General features: G+C 42.4%; 1 protein-coding gene across 2 annotated transcripts in view; it reads right to left on the reverse strand.

Moving 5' to 3' along the window:
• Positions 1–20,390, reverse strand: part of LOC112080588 (death domain-containing protein CRADD) — a 31,864-nt gene that overhangs the window by 10,339 nt on the left and 1,135 nt on the right. The window lies entirely within an intron of this gene.

Below are 20,390 nucleotides of genomic sequence, written 5' to 3' on the forward strand. Positions count from 1 at the left end.
AACTGGGAGATAGCATGGGAGCATCTGAAATAAATAGTTCAGTCTAGGGAGGATGTTCATACGGATGACATTAATTCTTCCGACTAAGCTAATTGGGAGGGAGATCCAGGTTTGGAGATCGTTCTCGATTCAATCCAGGAGTGGAAGCTAATATTCCTTTAAAAGGCTATTCAGATCTGGTGTTACGAAGATCCCAAGGTATTGAAACCCCTGTGTCTTCGATTGGAATGGACAGAGTGTGTCTTCATAGAGCTGGTGAGTAAGATTGAGAGGGCAAACAGTGGATTTGTTAAAATGTATTTTATATCCTGAAAACTTGCCATACTGAGCAATTGTGTCTAAAATGGGAGGGATTTCTCAGGGTTGGATATGTAGAGCGAGACATCATCCGCGTAGAGCGAAATCTTGTGCTGCAGGCCGCCTGCAGAAACACCTATAATACTTGGATTGCTCCTTATCAACTCTGCCAGAGGCTCCGCCCCCAACAAGTAGAGCAGGGGGGACAGCGAGCACCCTTGTCTTGTGTCCCGTCCCAAAGGGAATCTGTCAGAGTTCAGTCCGTTAGTAGTCACCATGGCATTTGGATGAGAGTATAGTGATTTAATCCATTTAATAAAGTTTGGGCCCATATTGAACTTTTCTAAGACTGAGAATAGAAAGCTCCACTCCATCCTGTCGAACACCTTCTCAGCATCCAGTGAACCCAGCAGGACAGGGGTCTCCTGTGCATTTACTTGATCTATAATATTTTTAAAAAACGGCAAATGTTATCAGAAGAGTATCTATAAAAAATATATTCAGTTTGGTCCGCTTTTATTATTTTGGGAAGAAGTGTTTAGTCTAGTCTTTTGGCGAGCAATTTGGTAATTATTTTGTAGTCGAAATCCAACAAGCTTATGGACTGGAAGGACGAGCAGGATAGAGGGTCCTTGTCTTTTTTGAGCAACACTAATGTGAGCATAGAGTCTGGGAGAGCTCTGTTTTTGCAAAAATCATCCAGCATTGGCATGAAAATAGGGCTAAGCTGGGGCCAAAAAGCTTTGTAGAACTCTCTGGGGAATCCATCTGGGCCTGGGGACTTAGATGGCATGGAGGTAATTGCCTCCCCCTTCACTCCTGAGCAGGTCCTGGAGTTGAGATCATCTTGGTCGGTCTCTGATAGTTTAGGTAGTGAGATTCCCTCTAGGAAGGAATGGAGTTCTGCCTTCGTATGTTCTCTCTCAGAAGTATATAGTTCGCAGTAAAAATCATGAAAAGTTAAATTTATATTTTTTGGGTCATATGTGACCTCGTCCTCTGCTGTTCAGATAGCCATGATTGTACGCACTGCTCTGACTGCTCTTTTTTACTTTGGTAAGCAAACAATCTACTAGGCCTATTGCTATACTCATCGTATTTCTGTTTAGTAAAGAAAACTTTCTTTTTTATCTCCCGAGTATAGTCCAAGTTCAGTTTGGCTTTGGCTGCTTTAAGTTGACTCCAGGAGGTGCTGTCTGGGGATTGTTTATGTACTTTTTCACAGCGTTCCAGCTCCCTCTCAAGATCTAGCCTTTGTGCTTCCATTGCTTTTTTCTTAGAGGAAGCATATGCACCTCTTAGTGTGGCTTTAGCAGCGTCCCACATTGTGGCCGGAGAAACAGGAGAATCTTTGTTGTCTTGTGTGTAGTTGTCTATCCATGTAGTTACCAATGTATGGAACGCTTTGTTTGATAACATGGAGGTGTTGAATTTCCAGCTCTTTGACCTCGGGATGTTTTTGCAGAGGTCAAAGGGGAGGTGGACAAAGGCGTGATCTGAAAGTGCTATGGGTCCGATTGTACACGTATATGTTTAAGATGGTCACTGTATGGGCAACCAATTACTAAGTTATCAAAATAAATCTCCCCCCGGATCAGATTTGTTGTCAATTATGAACGGAACATTCTTGTGGATAAGTATGGCTGTACCTCTACACCTGTCCCACCAAGCTCTGCGGAGTTTGGCATCACAGAGGTGTGTCTCTTGTAATAGTGCAATGTCTGCCTTTTCCTTTTTTCACATCATTCCTTTTTCTGTTTTATTGCATGACCTAGACCATGGCAGTTCCATGTCAAAAGATTTAAGGTACTAGTCAACGTCATCGAACAGTAATCGAACTCTAGTGCAAGTCATCTCTGGGTAAAGGTGGATAATAATTACAGCTGCGATCACAAAATAAAAATAAATGGTGTACATAAAAGAACAATCTCTGAACACCCCAGACGAGTTCCCAAACAACAACATATCCCGTTGGATCTATTATCCCCCCGCTCAGTCTCAATTCTGTGTTCCGGAAAAAAAACAGGAACAGTTAGCAACGCACAACGTCTCCCCACCAAAGAAACGCCTCATCCTCTCCGCCCCGCATTGAGTAAATGACAACGTAGCCCCCGTCCAGACCACATTAAAAAAGCGGGAGAAAATAAAATCAATAGCCCAGCCTACATATACCTCSCCCAARGGACATAGGGCTAATCGTTTGGACCAAWTAAAACAGAAATGTTGGGGCAAATCCTTAAGAGGGATCTATAGGATAAGTTGTTTGTTTTTATTAAAACGTAATATCAACAGAATAAGGCCATAAGAATAAAAATGTACACATTGAACTTCTCGTTAGTTTGTCAACTTATGACACATTTACAGACCTATCACTGGTGGATGCCTATGTGAAAATGATAACTACAAAAAAATATGGAAATGGAAATAAAAGTACACTGAAACGCTTTTAGTCATTGGTCCATTTCTCAGTGACCAGGATTGTCCTTCAAAAAACGTTTTGCCTCTTCGGGCGTTTTGAAGTGTCACAGGGCTCCTTGGTGAAGAATCCTGAGCTCGTATGGGTATTTGAATCCCCTAAAGATGCCTTGGTCAATGGAGCATTTCTTCACCTCGTCAAACTCTCGGCTCTTTCGGCATATTCCAGCTGACAGGTCCTGGTGTAAATTGAGTTTGGCGTTTCCCACTGTAATGGTGTTGGTTTTCTCCGCCTGTAGGACTCGTTCCTTGTCGGTGAATCTCAGGAAACGTATTGTGATTGGACGTGGTGGTTGTCTGGCTGCTGGTGGGCGCCTCAGTGCTCGGTGAGCTCTCTCGAGTTCTATGGGTCTGTTGGTGGACAGGTGGAGCCACTCTGGAAGTTTGTCTGGCAGGTAGCGGATCAGTGGCATGTTTCCCTCTTCTTTTTCGCCCAGATTTAATAGAACACAATTATTCATTCGCTCCCTGTTTTCCAGGTCCTGTTCTCTTCCAGATGCTCCATTTTCTTTTTAGCATATGCTATTGTTTCCATGGCATCTGTCAGTAAGTTTTCCATGGATAGGATTCGCCCCTCTGCCTCATCCAGGCACCCCACGTTGATGTTATCTTGTTGTTGTCAGGCAAAGCATTTTCCAGGGTTGTCACCTTGCCCCCTATCACACTGAGCTGAGAGTTAATTAATTTGATGTCGAGTTCTGTACTTTGGGATCTCAGCTCAGAAAGGATGTCTTCGACAGAGAGCGAGGTTGGCATTTGTTGGGCCTGGGAGGGTGGGGGTCCTCTTGCTCCTGGCTAATGGTGCTAGCTTTTTCCGCCGCTAATCCTCGAGTCCAGGTAAAAATGTCACCTGTAATGTCACCGCCATGACCTTTTGACTAAAGCTAAAGGAGTTTTAGCTTGAGCTCTTAGTTCATGCGGCCATCTCGTTCAAGGGTTACGTGATCCCCCCCATGAATAATTTTTTAAAATAAAACATTTAAGATGGTCCTGGCTAGGGCTGTTGCGGTGACCGTATTACTGCCACACTGGCAGTCATGAGTCTTGACCACAATAAAAATCCACTTAACCGTTGAGTCATAGTAATGCCTTTGTAGTACCCAACATACTAACAACCATCAGGTCCTAATGGCCTGGTACTCAGGGCTCGATTGTTCCGCCATCAGGTCCTAATGGCCTGGTACTCATGCTCTATTGTTCCTCCATCAGGTCCTAATGGTCTGGTACTCAGGGCTCTATTGTNATCAGGTCCTAATGGTCTGGTACTCAGGGCTCTATTGTTCCTCCATCAGGTTCTAATGGTCTGGTACTCAGGGCTCTATTGTTCCTCCATCAGGTCCTAATGGCCTGGTACTCAGGGCTCTATTGTTCCTCCATCAGGTTCTAATGGCCTGGTACTTAGGGCTCGATTGTCCCTCTAACCACTCTGACAATGCAAATGCAACTGTACCTTGCTTTGACGTTGCCTACCTTATCCATTTGATCCCTAACTGATTTAATGAGGGAATAATTTTACAAAGACAAAATGATTTGGTTGCAATGTTGAAAAAGCCAAGCATGTTGACAACATGTGACTAACAGTGCAGTTCTATGTGGGGGGCTAAGTGCCTTGAATGGCACAACGGTAGGTGGTAGGTCTACATGAGATCAGACACAGCAGCTTTCCAGAGTCAATAATGAAGGCTATAAAAATGAAATGTGGTTAAATGGCATGGAGAAGTAATGGAAAATGGCGTATAAAACATTAACAGTAAATAATCAGGTGGTCTCTATAGCGTAATGTCCTTTGTTAATTTCTGAGAAAATAGTAAAAATGGACTGACTTGTACTTCCTGTACTTCTTACATCCCAAGTCAAGCACTATGCGTACTGGATGGACTGGTTACATTATGCTACACTCAAATGTCTATCCATGAGTCTGGGAGAGAATGTATAGCCCTAGGCCATGTTGTTGGTTCATTGATTGTGCAGGGCTGCTTACAGTTAGCCTACAATTAGTGATTTTGTATTTGAATAGCCTGGTAATATAGATTTTTTTAATATTTCCATAATTAATTGAGTGACATTACCTTCAGCTATACAGAATCTCACCACCATGCATTTACATCTTCTCCTCGCTCTCCTTTATTCCTTTCTTGAGCAGGCAGTTCAGTGAAGTATGTTTTGTTGCGAACACGTTACTATTGATGTTCCCAAACAGATTTCACTTGGTTTCCCAAATGAAGGATGCAGGAACAAGGTTGGCGAGACAAAGGCAAACAGAGTTTGGGAGGCATATCACCTGTTGGGCAGCGAGAGCATGCTCCTCAAACAGTGGTTGGTGAGTGGAGTGAAATCACTTCTTATATTTACTTCTCAACTGCTCATATTAAGCACATGCTCTGCTATAAAAACAGAAGTAGCCTACAAAACAAACCAGCGGGAAGGCACAGGGCCTCCATTCACTATTTGAGTGCATACAGATGATTTTTTCCCCCTTCCCTGGTCCCAGATAATGGGTCATTCGAAATCCAAAAAGGTGCGGGGGGCTGCCTTAACTGTCGTCGGCGCCCAGGGAACAGTGGGTTAACTGCCTTGCTCAAGGGCAGAATAACAGACTTTTACCTTATCAGCTCGGGGATCCGATCCAGCAACCTTTCGGTTACTGGCCCAATGCGCTAACCACTAGGCTACCTGCCACCCCATAGCCACTCATGCGCACTGGGTCTGTAATGGGAAAAATATCCTTTCTATTTTATTCAACTCATTCTGTTCACCTGAAATTCATTTTCTTCAAATCATAGTTTCTCTTTAGACCAGACTAAAAAAAAAAAATGGATTTATTGCGATGGTGTATATTAAATGTATTTATTATAATTTGGTACATCTACATTTTAAAAAGGGCAGCTTGTATGTGTGGAGGCCTGGAGATGCTTAACCTGTTTATGTTAACTAACGGTCAATTAACCTTGAGACAGGAAGTCTTTTGCAGGACAATAACCGTCTGACAAAAAAGTCATGACCGCCACAGCCCTAGTTCTGGCCGTGTGATTGGTCGCCTGGCTACCACTGAGCAGAGCAGCGGGCCTCTGACTTTAATGTTTCACCATTTGAACGGGAAGACACTCCTCCTGCCAAGATTCCTGGAAAGCAGACAGCAGGCACTAAAGGAGAGGGGGGGCCACCCTTGGCAACGCACGACCAAGGAAAACAAGGCAGCAGCACAAGGCGCTCTCCCTCTCGGCCTGTCCCAGCATGAATTTACTGCTCTTTATCAGGCCACAGCCGCACCTCTTTACTCCCAGTCAGGGAAGCCTCAGACTATGGCCCCAGCGTTAACTCTCACTATACAATGCCTTCCATGTTCACAGCTTTAACTCACACTACACCCTCCATGAGACAAATAGATAAGCTCCTAAGAACAAGCTACAATGAAGAATACAGTTAAACTCTCACGTTATCATGGCCTGGCTAAACGTGCCAAATAGCCTAGATAAGGTCCTTCTAAGAACAAGCTACAATGACTTAGCAATAATATATTTTTAACTCTCACTTTACAATGCCCTAAACATGCCAAATAGATAGGGTACTTCTACAAACACACTACAATCTATTTGCTGGCCAGGGTTGTACCACTGTGAAGGTTGTCGTCTTGATAATCGGTGTACGATAATAACATGTTTTCAATGGCACAGGAGATAAAAGGGACAATCTAGATTAGATCATGTTCCCGATGGTCATATCTGATCACCATGGCAACAGGTGACTAACAACGGGAGAAGAAACATTTTAGTCAAACATCTTCAAATCTGCTCCCATTTAGCCATAGCCTCCTGTACATGATAAGGTAGGCGGCAAGGTTTCCGTTAGTCGGTTAATGCTGGCTTTTGGCAGATAAAAAAAATGAAAAGCGGATAATGTTGCTGGCCAAATTGTCCGGGACAAGAAAAAAAAGGATTTAATTAATTGATGGAAATACCAGTCCATTTACACTAACTTCAAAGGAAAATATACTTCATAGGCTAATAAATCCTCAAGCTTCTTGGAAATTGTCGAGTGTGCTTTATTTTTACTCATGCAAAAGACACAAGGTCCTCATAGGGGACTTCAGCTAAGTGTACCCTGATTGGATAAAAGTTGGTGAAGATAGTGTTGATTATCGTTTCCAGTATACCCGGCGAGAGGGGATTCTTTTTCCAAAACAGAGTAAAGATGGCGCCTTCTTGAGGACAAAGTAACGAGGCTGATGCACATCGCAAGCTGCTTCAAGGAGTTTGACAGTGTTGACTTCCCAACAGCAGTGGCTCACTTTGAGAAGGCCAAGGTTTGGCACAAATGCAAGTAAATTTGAGGCAAATTGTGTTAGTCCGGCCCCAACCTAGCAGTTCTGCTGCCGCCTTAGGCAAGATCATCATATTCCGCCCTCGTCATGTACAGTTGAAGTCGGAAGTTTACATACACTTATGTTGGAGTCATTAAAACTTGTTTTCAATCACTCCACAAATATCTTGAATCCCAGAACAACAGCAAAGGACCTTGTAAAGATGCTGGAGGAAACAGGTACAAAAGTATCTTTATCCACAATTAAACAAGTCCTATGTCGACATAACCTGAAAGGCCGCTCAGCAAGGAAGAAGCCACTGCTCCAAAACCGCCATAAAAAAGCCAGACTACAGTTTGCAACTGCACATGGGGACAAAGATCATACTTTTTGGAGAAATGTCCTCTGGTCTGATGAAACAAAAATAGAACTGTTTGGCCATAATGACCATTGTTATGTTTGGAGGAAAAAGGGGGAGGCTTGCAAGCCGAAGAACACCATCCCAACCGTGAAGCACGGGGGTGGCAGCATCATGTTGTGGGGGTGCCTTGCTGCAGGAGGGACTGGTGCACTTCACAAAATAGATGGCATCATGAGGATGGAACATTATGTGGATATATTGAAGCAACATCTCAAAACATCAGTCAGGAAGTTAAAGCTTGGTTGCAAATGGGTCTTCCAAATGGACAATGACCCCAAGCATACTTCCAAAGTTGTGGCAAAATGGCTTAAGGACAACAAAGTCAAGGTATTGGAGTGGCCATCACAAAGCCCTGACCTCAATCCCATAGAAGATTTGTGGGCGGATCTGAAAAAGCATGTGCGAGCAAGGAGGCCTACAAACCTGATTCAGTTACACCAGCCTTGTCAGGAGGAATGGGCCAAAATTCACCCAACTTATTGTGGGAAGCTTGTGGAAGGCTACACTAAAATTGATTAACTTGGGTCAAACGTTTCAAGGCAATGCTACCAAATACTAATTGAGTGTATGTAAACTTCTGACCCACTGGGAATGTGATGAAAGAAATAAAAGCTTAAATAAATCACTCTACTATTATTCTGACATTTCACATTCTTAAAATGAAGTGGTGATCCTAACTGACCTAAGACGGGGAATTTTTACTAGGATTAAATGTCAGGAATTGTTAAAAACTGAGTTTAAATGCATTTGGCTGAGGTGTACGTAACCTTCCGACTTCAACTGTACAGTGTGAAGATTTGGAATGGATTGATAGACTAGAATAATGTTGTGTATCATGCGCAATTGGTGCACTCCAGTTTACCTTATTCAGTAGCACTTGGTAACAAAACATCGTTGCCAACTATTCACATCAGAGAGTTGCAATCACTAGGCAGCCAACTGCCTATATTAGGAAACAGTTGTTATCATTAAGCCAAGTACACCAAACATTAGGACCAAGGTGTCAAAGGCGTTCCACAGGGATGCTGGCCCATGTTGACTCCAATGCTTCCCACAGTTGTGTCAAGTTGACTGGTGGATCATTCTTGATGCACATGGTAAACCGTTGAGCGGGGAAAAACCTATCAGCGTACCATACCTCATTCAAAAGCACATACATATTTTGTCTTGCCCATTTACCCTCTGAATGGCGCACACACACAATCCATGCCTCAATTGTCCCAAGGCTTTAAAAAAATACTTCTTTAACCGGTCTCCTCTTCAACACTGATTGAAGTGGGTTTAACAAGTGATATCAATAAGGGATCATAGCTTTCACCTGGTCTGTCTACGTCATGGAAAGAGCATGTCACACATGACAAGTCACGACATTTCAAATTACAATAAACATTTAACATCATCCAGAAGCACTGTAAAAAGAGAGATCATTTGAGCTTTGGAAACAAGTGCTTTCATAAATGCATGGCGCGGGCCTCATTTCACAAGAGCATTGTAACGTAAGCTCTCAATGATTGCCGGTTTTATAATTTCTTCACTTTGTTGATAAGGCCTAATTAAAAAATGTTCATGCTAAATTAAATGCCTAGATTGTATTTGAAAACAGCTGTGTTTTGGTATTTATTAATTAAAATGTTAATGCAAATAGCCATCAAGACAGGTCTTTCGAAAGTTATATTATACTTTGAAGTTGTGTTTTATTACGGTGTAGGTGACTTGTTCTTCTAGGCTAAATGTTTTATTATTTTTTTTAATGATATTCATTTGATTTATAGCAGAGATGAAGATGCACATTTCTATTTACAGGCTCATTTCTATTCTGTTATGATTTACAATAAACAAAAAAAACTATTTTGAGCACCTTGTGGGGCCTAATGCATTACGCCCCCAATACATATGGATGGCCGGTAAACTTATGGGACGTGCGGTAAATTTCTCAAATGTCTGGTAAATTAAAAATCTTGCCGGTCAGGTTGTCCGGCACCAAATTTTCCTAATGGAAACCCTGGTAGACAGCTAGTCTAATTCTCCTGTCACACACTGTTCTGTGTAAGAGAAAACCTACACAGCATTGGCTCTTAGCAGGCAGTGCAGGAAGAGGTAAAGCTCTAATGCAGGGGTGGGCAACCCTGATTGGTGTCACACTTTTTCTCCATCCCTAGCAGACACAGCTGATTCATCAAAATGCATTCTAAACTGAAGATCATGATTAGGTGATTGGAGTCAGGTGTGTTAGCTGGGGCAGAACGGTGACACCAATCAGGCCCTCGAGGACTGGAATTGCCCACTTCTGCTCTAACGACATGTTAAGTTATGATGAGAGGACATATAGTACCAGCATCTATCCAATCAGGTGCTTACAGGAATCCCTTACTGGTGGAGACCAGAGACCATGGTAACCTGAGAGCTGATAGAGGGATGCATGTCTTCTGTGTCACTCTGCATCAGCAGAGGAGCAGGAGGGAACAGGTAGTGACAGCATGTGTTCCAAACAAATACACTGATGGCAATAAAATTTATTTAATACAACCCTGTGTGTGTGTGTGTGTGTGTGTGTGTGTGTGTGTGTGTGTGTGTGTGTGTGTGTGTGTGTGTGTGTGTGTGTGTGTGTGTGTGTGTGTGTGTGTGTGTGTGTGTGTGTGTGTGTGTGTGTGTGTACTGGGCAGCGAGTAAAGCAGAGACAAGGTAAGGGGTATTGAAAAACAGATAATACCATCATGGGTTCCAAGGCAACCCACCAATGTCATCTGTTGCCATCATAACAGGAGCGGGGGAAGCGGGGGATAAAATCACAAAGCACATCCATACATTTATGTGAATTAGGCCAAATGATTCAGTGAGAGAGGCCTGTATACAATGCACGAAATCCTTTTCAGGCTAAATGATCCTTTTCAGAACGCCAGACGCTCCCCCACTGTGTTCAATCAGGTAGAATAAAAGCCTTTAGAAAGTGAAGGCTCTCGTTCTCTCCTCCACCTGAAACGCTCTACTTGCACTCAGTTCTCTGTGCTGCTGCTTCTAGGAAATCTGAGCAGCTTCTTTTCTCTTTCTTCCCCCTCCCTGTCCATCCCCCCCACGTCTATTTATTACAATTTGAAAAGTTGGGAGGGGGTCAGCACAGGAGGGCGAGAGACGGAAAAGACAAATGGCTTTGATTAAATATTTTTCCTAGAAAGGAGGATGCAGTGTGTGCCTGACCTCAGTGCTTCAAATGAAAACAGCTTTCAGGGAAACCAGGCCTGCGAGAAACTCGACACAATCACGCCCTAGACAGTCCCAAAAACAGACTTTTTCCTTGCCATCTTCCCTTTTCTGCACAGATACTGTACATTCAAAATAAAAATGAAGGCTTCCAGTTATAATGTATATGGTTAGGCCTACATGTGTTCCACACCATCACATGTTGAAATGTCTAAATGTTTAGTATGTACCAAAGAAAAAGCTACAAATCATTTGTTTTGTCCAAACAATTCATACAAAAGTATAGCTGTGCGATATGGCCCAAAAAATCTTGTCCATTTTTATTTTATTATGGCCGATTCACGATTTACTGCATACGTCGATTTTGTAAATTTTCGCTAAATAAGCTTTGATGCACAATTAAAGATAAAAACACTATTTCAAACTGTCAGGAATAATCAAATTAATTCAGTGTTTGTGAAAGTATACCTAGGCTAACTATAAGCCTTCCACAACCATAAGACCCACTAATCATTTTAATATTTTAACAAAAGAGTTTAACCTGCTTATTTTTCTGACTTTCATGAAAATGCTTTTTTTTGTAACAAATTTAACCAGAACCATGCACATTTATTGTAGCAGGCATTATAGAAAATTAACACTCTCCCAAGCACAAGCCCATGTGCTTCATATTTCAAGTCTAGGCAACTTGGATATGTTTGCTTGCTAACAAGGTAGAACAGTTGAAGTGTTATGAACACACCCTCTGGTCCGTCTCCAACTGTTTGAACAACAGCCTGTTCATTTTGTTTAGATGTTGAAATCAAGTGTCTTACTGGGATAAGAACATACTTATTTCTCAGAATGAGAAGCCAATTTTTTATGTGTATTTTGCTCATTGCACATTCATAAAAACACATACTTTTGTGTGCTAGCTGTCTAGTGTATGTGGCTAAAAAGCTCCTAGCGGTACATGGCACCACAATACCACACACGGCAGAAACTGAGCATACATTTCCCAAAACATGCTCATTGATATTCTCATTTTAGTAGGGTCTGCTCTGTTCTACATTTTGGTAGTTGAGACATAAATGTATTGTTAGAAAGGTCATCTATTACAGTAAAATAATGTCTGAGCGTTTCGGTGTCAATATGACCGATTCTGTTGGACCAAACCTCAAATGCTAATAGCGAGTTTAAACTGCATGTCGTGAGAGAGGAATTAGTTATCTTTCGCATTTGTTGCAAGTGGCAGGGGCTTGGTGTCTGTGAGAGTGGGAAGGTACACAGTGCACACAGCACAGAAGGATTAAAGGAGACTAGACCAAAAAGACACAGAAAACTCAAAAACAAACAGATTCTTGTGACACAATTGGAACATTGCGCTAAAACATTAATTTAATTAATTAGATGTCACCCAGCCCTATACAAAAGTAGTAGTGGCCCTCAGTCCTCTGATCCTCATTACTGATTGGGTCACAAGTCTGCAGGCATTACAACACAGTCAACTAACATACTAACGTTATTCTTGGCAGTAGCTAGCTGCTACTGGAAACCACGTAGTTAAATTCCATTAATAGAATTTGGGATTTTTTTAATTTTTATAAATCATGATAGTTGGTGATACCAACTACCATACATTTAAAAAAACATTTTACTGAATGAAACCATGGCGTTTTGGTCATATTAGCGGCCTTCAGATAAGGACACGGATGCCAGTGACCTCCAGGATGGTTTTATAGTGAGTTTACTGACCTTTTATTCACAAAAAGTTGCATGCAAGAGAAAAACATGAGGATCGATTTAACAAAACAGAGCTAGAGTAAACATCCACCAGAATGAGATGTTTACACGTCTTGATCAAGTGCCAAAGACGATGTTTGTGCCGTATTTCTGGAGCCAACCTTTTAAGGTTGTGATGCTGTTGCCATGTGGACAATCTAGGATGGCTTTAGAACAGAGTAGTAGTCCACTCTATAAGCGTCATTTAATGTGCTGCCATTGTGCCTGTGCTGTCTATCGCGTTTATAATAGAAGAAATGTGGTGTCACGCAGAATTCCAATTAGTGGAAGTCTCGAGGTTCTGCTCGCCTGAGTTAGAATACTTCATGATAAGCTGTAGAACATACTATTTACAAAGAGAGTTTATCTATTTTTCCTAGCTGTCATTTTACCACCACAAGCCGATGCTGGCACTAAGACTACACTCAACGAGCTGTATAGGGCCATAAGCAAACAAGATAATGCTCATCCAGAGGCGGCGCTCCTAGTCACCAGTGAAAACTGAAATCCATCTTACCTAATTTCTACCAGCCGGTCACCTTTGCAACTAGAGGCGAGAAAAAACACACACACAAAAAGAAAAAAAAAAACTCTAGACCCCCTTTAATCTACACACAGAAACACAAACAAAGCTATCCATTTGGCAAATTTGACCATAACTCTATGCTCCTAATTCCTGTTCACAACCAAAAACTCAAACTGTAAGTACCAGAGACATGCTCAATACGGAAGTGGTCAGATGAAGCGGATGCTAAGCTACAGGAATGTTTTTCTAGCACAGCCTGGAATATGTTCCGGGATTTATCTGATGGCATTGAGGAGTTTACCACATCAGTCACTAGCTTCATTAATAAGTGCATCGACAACGTCCCCCCCTCATGACCATATGTCCATATCGAACCAGAAGCCATGGATTACAGGCAACATCCGCACTGAGCTAAAGGCTAGAGCTGCCGCTTTCAAGGAGGACACAAATCTGGACGCTTACAAGAAATTCCGTTACGCCCTCCGACGAACCATCAAACAGGCAAAGCGTCAACACAGGACTAAGATTGAATTCTACTACACGGGCTCTGATGCTTGTCAGATGTTGCAGGCCTTGCAAACTATCACAGATTACAAAAGGAAACTCACCCGCGAGCTGCCCAGTGACACAAGCCTACCAGACAAGCTAAATGCCTTCTATGCTTGCATCGAGACAAGCAACACTGAACCATGCATGAGAGCACCAGCTGTTCCGGATGACTGAGATCACGCTCTCCGTGGTCGACGTGAGTAAGACATTTAAATGGGTTAACATTCACAAGGCGGCAGGGCCAGAAGAATTACTAGGACGCATTCTCATAGCATGCACTGACCAGCTGGCAAATGTCCTCACTTACATTTTTCAACCTATTCCTGACCCAGTCTGTAATACCTACATTTCAAGCAGACCACCATAGTCCCTGTGCCCAATAATGCCAAGGTAACCTGTCTAAATGACTATAGCACCATATCACTCACATCTAGAGCCATGAAATGCTTTGAAAGAGTGGTCATGGCACACAACATCATCCCAGATACACTGTACCCACTCCAATTTGCATACCGCCCCAACAGATCCACAGATGATGCAATCTCTATCGCACTCCACACTGCCCTTTCCCACCTGGACAAGAGGAACACCTGTGAGAATGCTGTTCATTGACTACAGCTCAGCGTTCAACACCATAGTACCCTCAAAGCTCATCATGAAGCTAAGGACCCTGGAACAGGACACCTTCCTCTGCAACTAGATCCTGGACTTCCTGACAAGCCGCCCCCAGGTGGTGAGGGTAGGCAACAATACAGCCGCCACACTGACCCTCAACATGGGGGGGCCCCACAGGGGTGGGTGCTTAGTCCCCTCCTGTACTCTGTTCACCCACAACTACGTGGCCATGCACGACTCCAACACCATCATTAAGTTTGCCGACGACACGGTGGTAGGCCTGATCACCGACGATGATGAGACAGCCTATAGGGAGGTCACAGAAGATCCCTCAACGTCAGCAAGACAAAGGAGCTGATTGTGGACTACCGAGCACACCCCCATTCACATGGACAGGGCTGCTCCCCCCATGGACCTTCTACCCACCTGCTGCTCCCCCCCATGGACCTTCTACCCCACCTGCTGCTCCCCATGGACCTTCTACCCACCTGCTGCTCCCCCCATGGACCTTCTACCCACCTGCTGCTCCCCCCATGGACCTTCTACCCACCTGCTGCTCCCCCCCATGGACCTTCTACCACCTGCTGCTCCCCCCCATGGACTTCTACCCACCTGCTGCTCCCCCCATGGACCTTCTAACCCACCTGCTGCTCCCCCCCATGGACCTTCTACCCACCTGCTGCTCCCCCTATGGACCGTCTACCCACCTTCAGACATTTATCATTGTTACAGTTGTAAATATGTATACTATTATTTCATTCATTTCGCTTTTTGACCTGCACTGCTGGAGCACGAAGGTTAAGAATTTCACTGTACCCTGCAATAACATCTGTGACCCTGTGCATGTGACTCATCTAAAAGGAGGCTGAAAAGATTTGGCATGGGCCATCAGATCCTCAAAAAGTTTTACAGCTGCACCATTGAGAGCATCTTGAATGACTGCATCACCGCTTGGGTATGGCAGCGCCTTGGCATCCTCCCGCAAGGAACTATAGGGTAGTGCGTATGGCCCTTTATTATCTGTCACTTTATTACTATCCTGAACAAAAATAAACGCAACATGCAACAATTTCAACAATTTTACTGAGTTACAGTTCATACAAGGAAATCAGTCAATTTAAATAAATTCATTAGGCCCTAATCTATGGATTTCACAAACTCCGCAAAAAAGAAACGTCGCTTTTTCAGGACCCTGTCTTTCAAAGATAATTAGTAAAAATCCAAATAACTTCACAGATCTTCATTGTAAAGGGTTTAAACACTGTTTCCCATGCTTGTTCAATGACCCATAACAATTAATGAATATGCAACTGTGGAACGGTCGTTAAGACATTAACAGCTTACAGACGGTAGGCAATTAGGGTCCCAGTTATGAAAACTTAGGACACTAAAGAGGCCTTTCTACTGACTGAAAAACACCAAAAGAAAGATGCCTAGGGTCCCTGCTCATCTGTGTGAACGTGCCTTATCCATGCTGCAAGGAGGCATGAGGACTGCAGCAATAAATTGCAATGTCCGTACTGTGAGACGCTTAAGACAGCGCTACAGGACGGACAGCTGATCATCCTCGCAGTGGCAGATCACGTGTAACACCTGCACAGGATTGGTACATCCAAACATTACACCTGTGGGACAGGTACAGGATGGCAACACCAACTGCCCGAGTTACACCAGGAACGCACAATCCCTCCATCAGTGCTCAGACAGTTTGCTGAAAATAAACGTAGTTGACAGTGAGAGAAAGTTTTTTTTTTTTTTCAGAGTTAATGCATATATCTGCATTGTTGAGTAGAACTAAGCATTTCATTATTAGTCATTGGGCTGTGACAGTCTTGGAATTTGAGGTTAAGGTAATGGTCCAGGCCAATGTACAGTCGTGGCCAAAAGAATGACATAAATATTAATTTTCACAAAGTCTGCTGCCTCAGTTTGTATGATGGCAATTTGCATATAACTCCAGAATGTTATGAAGAGTGATCAGATGAATTGCAATTAATTGCAAAGTCCCTTTTTGCCATGCCCATGAACGGAATCCCCCAAAAACATTTCCACTGCATTTCAGCCCTGCCACAAAAGGGCCAGCTGACATCATGTCAGTGATTCTCTCGTTAACACAGGTGTGAGTGTTGACGAGGACAAGGCTGGAGATCACTCTGTCATGCTGATTGAGTTTGAATAACAGACTGGAAGCTTCAAAAGGAGGGTGGTGCTTGGAATCATTATTCTTCCTCTGTCAGCCATGGTTACCTGCAAGGAAACACGTGCCGTCATCATTGCTTTGCACAAAAAGGGCTTCACAGACAAGGATATTGCTGCCAGTAAGATTGCACCTAAATCAACCATTTATCGAATCATCAAGAACTTCAAGGAGAGCGGTTCAATTGTTGTGAAGGCTTCAGGGCGCCCAAGAAAGTCCAGCAAGTGCCAGGACCGTCTCCTAAAGTTAATTCAGCTGCGGGATCGGGGGGCACCACCAGTACAGAGCTTGCTCAGGAATGGCAGCCGGCAGGTTTGAGTGCATCTGCACGCACAGTGAGGCGAAGACTTTTGGAGGAAGGCCTGGTGTCAAGAAGGGCAGGAAAGAAGCCACTTCTCTCCAGGAAAAACATCAGGGACAGACTGATATTCTGCAAAAGGTACAGGGATTGGACTGCTGAGGACTGGGGTAAAGTCATTTTCTCTGATGAATCCCCTTTCCGATTGTTTGGTGCATCTGGAAAAAAGCTTGTCAGGAGAAGACAAGGTGGCGCTACCATCAGTCCTGTGTCATGCCAACAGTAAAGCATCCTGAGACCATTCATGTGTGGGGTTGCTTCTCAGCCAAGGGAGTGGGCTCACTCACAATTTTGCCTAAGAACACAGCCATAAATAAAGAATGGTACCAACACATCTTCCGAGAGCAACTTCTCCCAACCATCCAGGAACAGTTTGGTGACGAACAATGCCTTGTCCAGCATGATGGAGCGCCTTGCCATAAGGCAATAGTGATAACTAAGTGGCTCGGGGAACAAAACATCAATATTTTGGGTCCATGGGCAGGAAACTCCCCAGACCTTAATCCCATTGAGAACTTGTGGGCAATCCTCAAGAGGCAGGTGGTCAAACAAAAACCCACAAACTCTGACAAACGCCAAGCATTGATTATGCAAGAATGGGCTGCCATCAGTCAGGATGTGGCCCAGAAGTTAATTGACAGCATGCCAGGGCAGATTGCAGAGGTCTTGAAAAAGAAAGGTCAACAATGCAAATATTGACTCTTTGCATCAACTTCATGTAATTGTCAATAAAAGCCGTTGACACTTATGAAATGCTTGTAATTATACTTCAGTATTCCATAGTAACATCTGACAAAAATATCTAAAGACACTGAGGCAGCAGACTTTGTAAAAATTAATATTTGTCATTCTCAAAACTTTTGGCCACGACTGTACATCATCATAACAGTTCATGAGGGAGGTTTCAAAAAAGGGAGATCACAATTCTGTTTGCACACTTGTTTACATGGATATGTGTCTTAATAAAACCTATTGAAACAAGCCATTACACTTCGTTATTATTATTACGTATAAATATTAATCAACAAATTAACAAATGCCAGGTTGGAGAGGATGTCGCATTTACCGTGTCAACTTTTCTGCAAATAATTTATTTTTATTTTTTAAACACAGTCCTATTTCATTCAAACCAAGTCTGATGGATTCTCACCCACTTCTGCAGAACTATTAGCATAATGTCACAAACCCTGATGCTGTGGTCATTCGAAGGCTGTGGCATATGTTCTTCAAAGAGGACGCCGTAATGAGAGAAATAATATAGCCTAAGCTACTGAAAATCAGATTTTTACAAGATTAAAATCATGACAGGAGCATTTGATTGTTATTTACATTTTTAAATGTAACTTTTATTTAAACTAGGTAAGTCAATTAATAAATTCTTATTTACATTGCCGGACTACACCGGCCAAATCCAGACGACACTGGGACAAGTGTTTGCCGCCTATGGGACACCCAATCACGGCCGATTATAAAACCTGGAATCGAACCAGGGTGTCTGTAGTGTCGTCTCTAGCACTGAGATGCAGTGCCTTAGACCGCTGTGCCACTCTATAGGCCTATATTAATAAAGAGATGGAGTCCAGACAGGCCTATATGTCCATTCAGAATGTAGCCTATAGGAGTCAGTGAACTCTCACATGCACATCCCTGTAAAAGCACCCGTCAATAAAAGACAACAGCATATGCCAGACAAGAGCAAATATTACTAATTTCCTTAAAACGTGTTAAAAAAATTGAATAAAACTACAGTAGGCCTGCCTTAGGCTTTCTGAAAGTAGGCTATAAGATAATGGATTGACAAGGAAAATATGAAGGGGACGAGCTATGCTATTGTATGAAGTGGAAATTGACCAACATTAAAATACAAACAAATCAACGACCATAGCCTATTTATCAGCGACAATGATTATCAAGGGGGAGAGTGTTTGGAAAGATTTTTCAAATACTGTGAGGAACTATTAAAAATGTGAATGTATGTAAAAAAAGAAAAAAAAGACTGAGAAGCTCAATTTATTAGTGGCAGTGACTTAAAAGCTCTCCACTTTGATTTTATCCGCTATTGAACACAGTATATTCAGTCTTAAATTTGATCGATTATTTACGTTTTAGTTGGATTAGGAAAGTTGTTTGAAATGTTTGGACAAAGTTTACAGGTAACTTATTAGATAATTTGTAGTCATGTTGGGCGAGTTGGAATCTGAGTTTTTATGAATCAAACGGGCCAAATAAATGGACATTTTGGGGATATAAAGAAGCAAATATCAAACAAAAGGACCATTTGTGTTGTTTCTGGGACATTGGAGTGCCAACAGAAGATCTTCAAAGGTAAGGCATGAATTATATCATTATTTCTGACTTTCGTGCCGCACCTCCCTAGCGGAACATTTTTTGTCATGCATTTGTATGATGGTGCGCTGTCCAGATAATCGCATGGTTTGCTTTCGCCGTAAAGTCTTTTTGAAATCTGACATGGTGGATGGATTAACAAGAAGTTAAGCTTTATTTTTATGTATTACACTTGTGATTTCATGAAAGTTAAATATTTATAGTATTTTGTATAATAATTATAGTAATTTGGCGCTCTGCCATTTCACCGGATGTTGTCAAATCGATCCCGCTAAACGGATTTGATCCCTAAGAAGTTTTAACAACATGGGCATCCATAAAAGTGCATTGGGGGCCGACACTGTATAGCCTAGGCTACTATTCTACTTTGTGGAGATAGGAGGGTGGCAATTCATCCAGGACCGGGCCTGATCAGCGTTGATTAGTCTATAAATTAAGAAAAGATTCCGTATCAAATTATACCATGCCAGGTTGGAGAGAATTGGCACATGGTCCATTTGACACAACATTAGCGCATTATAGGCCTCAGATCCAGAACAACCTTGACTGAGACAAATCCAACCTTTTTTTTTAAAGAACACCAATTTATTTATTTACTAGCAAGCAATGAAAATGTGCATTGGATAAAATAAGTATTAATGTACTGAAATACCATAGCCTAGAGAGCTCTACACCCCCCTGCGCATCTAACAGATTAGCTGCTGGAACATCAAAGGACCGTTGGAAAGAGGAGGAGATGTAGAACGTTTAATAGACTAATTTAGCTAAACAATTTATTATAATCATTAGTGAAAACTCCTGCTATTAGGTCAAATGTATCTACATGGAAATAACATTTGTTTTTTTTGTTCATCCTAAAATGAATGTAGGTCTATTTAAACGGTTCTGACGGTTATTTTATTCAATTATCGTCACAGCCCTAGTTAGTCTACACCAGTTTACAAAGCATTTGAAGGATAAAATGTGATTAGGAGCAACATTCAATTTCAAAGCTATTTTCTATAGTTTCTCAGAATACAACGGATTTCTATGTTTTTAAGAGTTAGAATTTTGGATGGATGCCATGTTGACGCCAAACTAGAATGGTATTGTTATGGAATGTATGTGCAAAGAAGGAAAGCCACATTTTTGTGTACTATGCAGACATATTGCAGTTATTGTTCAGATATATTTTCGGGAAATAGGCATAAAACTGCAAACCAATGTTAGAACCATAGAATTATGGGAATTAAGGGTCTTTCCACCCACGCACTATGCCTTTGAAACTCCCTGACAATCTCAGGACTGGTCAACATGTTGGGGAATTTAAAGCAGGCCTTTAAGACTAATCTCTATGGGCTGGCTTAC

Source organism: Salvelinus sp. IW2-2015, unplaced genomic scaffold, assembly GCF_002910315.2.
Source record: "Salvelinus sp. IW2-2015 unplaced genomic scaffold, ASM291031v2 Un_scaffold16391, whole genome shotgun sequence".
Taxonomy (NCBI): Eukaryota; Metazoa; Chordata; class Actinopteri; order Salmoniformes; family Salmonidae; genus Salvelinus; species Salvelinus sp. IW2-2015.